The sequence below is a fragment of the Gopherus flavomarginatus genome, chromosome 2, assembly GCF_025201925.1.
Source record: "Gopherus flavomarginatus isolate rGopFla2 chromosome 2, rGopFla2.mat.asm, whole genome shotgun sequence".
Classification (NCBI taxonomy): Eukaryota; Metazoa; Chordata; order Testudines; family Testudinidae; genus Gopherus; species Gopherus flavomarginatus.
Genome location: NC_066618.1, coordinates 38,878,374 through 38,884,400, shown reverse-complemented (window position 1 = coordinate 38,884,400; position 6,027 = coordinate 38,878,374). Strand labels below are relative to the sequence as shown.

Here is a 6,027-nt window from a genome sequence, read left to right as displayed (position 1 = left end):
TTTTTATTTTATGTTTTGATTTATTTCCATTATGTGATTGTGTTTAAATACTATTACAATTCAGCCTGACCTCTTCCTTCTTGAGCAAAGTAATGCACACACCTTTCTTTAAATGTTTAGTTGTGAAATGCAACAGCAATTAACAGCAGTAGTTTTACTAATGAAGCAAATTCTTTTTCCTACGGGTTCATGTACATTTTCATACTAGGATTGCCACATTATTAGAGTATTTCTATTACTATTTAGTATTATTTTTAAGCACTGGACCAATCTTCATGTACTGACAGCATTAAATACACCTTTTATTTTCACAGTTTTTATGCAGAAATAGATCATTTAAATGAGAAATAACCTTGTTCACCAGTTTTAGATACACTGTGCATATTGTGCTCATAGGGGATGCAAACAGAAAACAGAGGATATCACAAAGAGTCCAGTAACAGGGTCAAAGAATAGTATACTAGGGTCCTTCTGCTATTTTAAAGTCAACCTAAGGTGACTTCAGTGCTTAAAATTTGCCATAAATTCTAATATGTCAAACATAAGAATGCACAACTAAATTATCCAAAAACCTGGGCCAATTAATTGCGAACTAATAGTAAAAAAATCAGAATAATTTATCAAACATAACATCACAACTGAGTTATTTCCATGTAAACAAAGCAACAATATATAGTTCTGTTCAGCATTTTGTAAGTTTTATTTTCCCATGTGGATGTATCACAGACACCAGAAATTTCTGGAATTCAGTAAAATCACAAAATAACACAGCAGATGTTGATAATCTTGTTTTTTAAATACAGTTTTTAAGGGGATGTTTTGGACACATACTACATGCCATGTTGTCTACTGACCCACAATCAATATGCAGTGACCTTCTACCCTTTTTTTGCCCCTTGACCCATCCTGAATTCAATGCAGCCTTTATAAATTTTCAAATCCTTGGATGTAAAGGGGATTTGGCAAAGCTTTGTTCTGAAAGGATCCTAAAGTGTGCATTTTTAATTAGAAAAAGGTAAAGCAACAAACATTGGGGAAGATCATTTCTTAGATACAGGTGAGCGATAGTAATTTCTTTATTCAAGAACTATGTCAGAGAAAACATATTCTGCAAGCTGAAAAGCAATTACAAACACAGGAGATCAGAAGGTTATGGATTGCACCAAATTAGCAATGTGGCACAAATCACTTTCATGACGTAAGGGATGGCCAGGCCACAATCTTCCGGCGCTCCTCATCTCCAAGGACTGTGGGGATTCTGGTGACCCGGGGAGAGGAGACTGGAGAGAGAGAGAGAGAGAGAGTGAGAGAGAGAGAGATTTAATCTGAAGCTACAGGCACATTCCCTTATCTCTCTTGCTATCAGCCAGTTTAAAGGACACCATAATTATGATGGTGATAAAACAATGCCTGCTTATGTGTGCTGAATAAATAAAGAATGTTTACAGCTCTAGAATGTTTCAATTCCAATTAAATGCTATCAAAGAAAAGCCACTTCCCCTCAGCCAGCCCCTATTTACCTTGTTTGTTGCAATATTTTCCTATGAAATACAAACCTTCCAGAATGCCATTAAGGACAAGTTGGTGGTGAAAGAACAGACAGCACACACTCTCGGTCCCACAATTTATTTAGATCTCCTAAGCTTTTATTTGTTTATTTTGCAATGGCCAGCTGCTTGGAGATGCAGTGTTAAAAGGCGCTTAAGTGTCCAGCTCCAAGCTCCAACCACAGGGGAAGGAATTGGGAGTAATTAATGCAGCGCCCATGGGCGATAGAAGAAGAGGGAGGGAGAGAGGAGAAGGGGGACGGCTATAGTCTCCTGGTTCCGACTCCCGACCAGAACCCACAGGAGCTTGGTCTCCAAGCAGTGCCGGTTTCCTCTGCATCTGGGACCCCTGGAAACAGGAGGCTGAAAATTCATCCAATTTACTAAGACACAAGGATAATTTAAAATATTCATTGTATCAGGAAATCTCATCATAATCAGATTAAAATAAGGTTTGGGGGAGTGTTGCCTATGAGGCTGTGTACTAAACACTGATTGGATTACTCAGAAAGCTGATTCTTTTTGTATGTTACAGTAATAGTACAACGAAAACCAATCATTTTGCCATGGGAGACACTTTTTAAAGTAATGTTTCTCCATTATGTTTTAGAGAACACACTTCTCCCAGATACCATTGTAATTTAAATTTTCTATCCCATATTTCTGCATGATGTTCTTGTTTATTTTTTAAAGCCCATGCCTTACACATGCTGTGGAATATACAGTGCTGTAGATTGTAGTTTATCTCAATTTGCCTTTAAGCTAAATTAGTCTAAAAGATCAACACTGCTGAATTTAAACTTCTTAAATTAAATGTTCACGGGTGAAATATTTATTTCTTTTTAATTGAAGCAGAATGTAGTGGAAAAGCCGAGAGTATTTACAGATTTTCTAGATAGTTGTAGGCCCTTTCCTTTTTAAAACTTTAGACCTCCAATGCCCTCGATTCTACTGGCAGAATTAGGATGGACTTGGAGGGTCCTGAACGTGACCATTCACTAAGGCGGGGGGCTACAGCTTGCAACAACGTGCTCGGCAACTTAATCTTACACTAAAAAAGGCAGAGAGCGAAAAATAATGGAATACAAACTCTCCCGATATTTGTAGTCACTCCTAAGGTGGATTGTGTATTTGAAGGCTGATGGGAACGTCTGGTTTTTGGAGCAAAAAGGAAAGAAGGTAAGCGTTTGTCCTTGTATCCGCCAGTTCGTGGAGAAACAATGAAAGAACAAAGGGAACCACTTCTCCATTCGAACTCTTTACATTTTCTTCCTCCATTTCAAGCTTATTGTGAGGGGCTGAGGGTGGACTCGCTTAAGTTTGCCTTTAGAAACTGTGTAGGAGGGTTTGGGTTTAAAAAATTATTAGAAAGTTGCGCAGCAATGTAAATTAAAACATGTTTACTGGTAAAGATCCTCACAATAGCAGTAACAGCAGCCACGATTAAGCAGAAGTAGTTAATTTCATGGATCTAAAACTCCTCAGATAGTCTCCCCAAAACCAACAGCGATCAAAGTGTAGTTTGTATGAGTGTGGATAGGAACCTTTCTTAGGATTTCAGTGCTCCCCCAAGAGAGACTATAGTTTGTGGGACTTAAAAAAACAACAACGATTAAAAGGGTTTTAAAATGTGTTCCCAGTAATGATCTCCGTGCTGATTAGCGAAGTAAGAAGGGAAACGGGTGAAAACAAAACTTTCGTATAAATAAATCAAATAAATTCCTGCAAGGATCGAGGCAGTGGGGGTGGGGTTATATGCAAACAAATATAATTCACGTTCGGCTGAGCAGCAAAAGTCTTGCATTTTTGCCAGTCGGTGTTAGTAGCAAACCCCTGCATAGGACATAATTATATTGAGCTGCCACACTGGGTGGGGTTGTGGCGGAGACAATCACCTTCCCCCCCCCCCACCCCAAAGCAAAGCACGCGGATCAGACGGAGAAGACATAGCTCCAAAGTAGGAAAGAGATTGCCTAAGCAGAAGCCTCCGTTGCACTCCCTGCTCCTCTTGCAGTGGAGACACGCTTGGTGTTTATATTCCTGCTTTGCTGTATTGTCAGGGACGCCGGCATGGGAGGAGAGAGAGGAAAACAACCCCGACTTGTTGTTAAGCAAATGTAATGCATTGTTGGCAGCATCTCCCCCTGGAAAAAAAAAAGTTGGGGGTGTGATGTGCAAGGAGCCCCCTGGAATGTGCGTCCACATAACAATGCGCAACGGTGCGAGCGCTACTGCTCCCTCCATTCACTACTTGGGCGCAGAGCGCGGGGGCTCCCAGCGGCTGACCTTTCACCTCCCCACCCCCACCCCTTCCCCCTTATCTCAGCGTTTCGTTTTGCCGCTCGGGCACTGTCTTACCCACAATTCCTCACGCCGGCCGCGCTCGTGCCGAGCTCGAGCCTGTCGTAATCGCCCCCCCTCGCTCCCCGCCATTGGGCTCTCCGGAAGTCACACACCCAGAGCGCAGCCCAGCGCCCGGGCAGCAGCAGCCTGAACAGAGCCCGGGGCTGAGCCTAAGGAGGGCAGTGCTGCGTAGATCAGTTTGAAGAGGGCCCCTGCAGCAGGATTTGGGGGTACTCCTGTCATGGCCCCAAGTAGTATATTAGTAGCATATAAAACCTGGCGGAGGGATCCGATAAGGCAGACTACAGACGCAGTGGTGTGTGTATGTGTGCGCGCTCACATGAGTTTAAAGTGGACACGTGGAATTGGCACAATTTAAAGCAGCCCCATCATGGCCCCGAGTAATGTTGGGAGCCCAGAAAATACGTGTGTCAATGACTGGGACGACATGTAGAGGCAGCAAGTTTTGGGATACCTGAAGTTTAACCCCTACAGGGTGGAATAGCTCCAAGGAGTTTAAAGGGGTGATATATGTGCTTGAAACAGGAACTGGAATATCTTCTCGACCCGAATAAAGCCTTCCTAGGCTACAACATAATGGGAGATGGAGGGGAAATTCTAGGGAGAAGATTATTCCAATGAGTTTAAAGTCATTATACACATGGTGAGGGGGCCAAGATCAGGGACAGTCCCCCAAATAGCAGATTTCTAGAAGACAACAGGAGGGAAAGAGGGCAACTTCCAGAGAAAAAATAATTCAAAAGGGAGTGATATTGGGGGAGAAGGTTGTAGCAGAACTTGCACTGCCCCTGCGGTGAAATAATTGATGAACACAAAGTGGAGGGGAAGAAAGTGTTCTGGTTTTTTTTTAACCCTCACCAAATATAGCAGAAAAGGAGTTTAGGCCGATTTTAGATTAAGAGGAATTGGATACTCACATACATGTGTAGGAGAAAAAATATAGCCAGGGAGGAAGAGTTGGACTTAGTGTCGCCTGTTGAATATTATTGGCAAACATGAATGTCTCAAATTTTAAAGTACCTTGTCTTGAGCGTTCAGGAAATAGGTGCAGAATCAAATGTGACATTAAGCAAATTATCAAAATATAAATATTTGTCAGTTAAACCCTAATCTATAGTTAAGCCCGATCCTCCTTAATTTTTTGAGCTACATTTTGTCCCAAGTGCCGATCTCTTTCCATTAAAAATGTTTTAACATACCGGAGAGAAACATCTGATTTGTTATAAGCAGATTTTAACTAACAAAATATGGGAGATAAAGGGGATTAAAAGAAATGTAATTATAACCCCCCCAATACAAATCAGATTAAAAAGGAACATGTCTTATTACATTTCTGTAATAAACTCTTCAAATAATTAGTGTTGGCTAGGTACATTTTCCGATTAATGTGTGAAACGTTTGATCTATATACAAAGTTAAAACGAGAAAGAAGCTGATTAAAACATAATTACATGGAATTAATCCCCCCTCCCCAAAAAAGAAATCCTTAGATCTAGGTTGACTATTAAAATTTGAAGAATGGACATTAATAGTTTAACAGGAGCCATGTTTAGTTGAGAGAAGAGTCATATCTGCAGCACTTAACGATTTTAACTGTGAGGAAGGAGTTATAGCAGAAAAGCCAAGGCGCTCAGGTTCGGCAAGAGACTGCAGAGAGGAAAAGGCTGGTTCAGTAAGGCTGTTTTGGGTGAGAGAGGCGATGGGCTTGGGCAAGCTGGACTGAGCAAGTGGGGAAACAGATCAAAATGCTCCAGCGAAGACCGGGCTACCTCGTTTCAAAAGGGCTGCATTTGAGTGAATGAGTGGAGCTGGAGGGTCCTCGAGGCGAGCTGCAAGGAGTGTTTTAGTGGAACGGGCGGGCTGCAGTGAAAGAGTGAAATAACCAGGTTTGGGAAGGCTACAGTGAATGCCTGTTAACTTTTCAGAAAGAAATTAAGGCCATATAGAACATCCAAATGGACGGTTTTGCAGAGGGTATGTCTCCTCTATTTCCCTTCTCCCTTGTATCCTTTCTCTTGATTTCCACCATTTTCCTCTTCCTCCTTCCAGTTACTGCAGCATGGAAGAAAGGATTTTGGAGGCAGGGAGGAGAACAACGTTGACCAGTCTGGTGTAC

At 41.7% G+C, this 6,027-nt stretch overlaps 1 long non-coding RNA gene across 1 annotated transcript; it reads right to left on the bottom strand.

Annotated features, from left to right (window-relative positions):
* Positions 1-281: 281 nt before the first annotated feature.
* LOC127046010 (uncharacterized) lies at positions 282-4,876 on the bottom strand. The gene is made up of 2 exons (XR_007772893.1): positions 3,906-4,876; positions 282-1,280 (listed from the first exon to the last, which is right to left on the bottom strand). It is a non-coding gene; the product is annotated as an uncharacterized LOC127046010 (long non-coding RNA).
* Between the last annotated feature and the right edge of the window lie 1,151 nt (positions 4,877-6,027).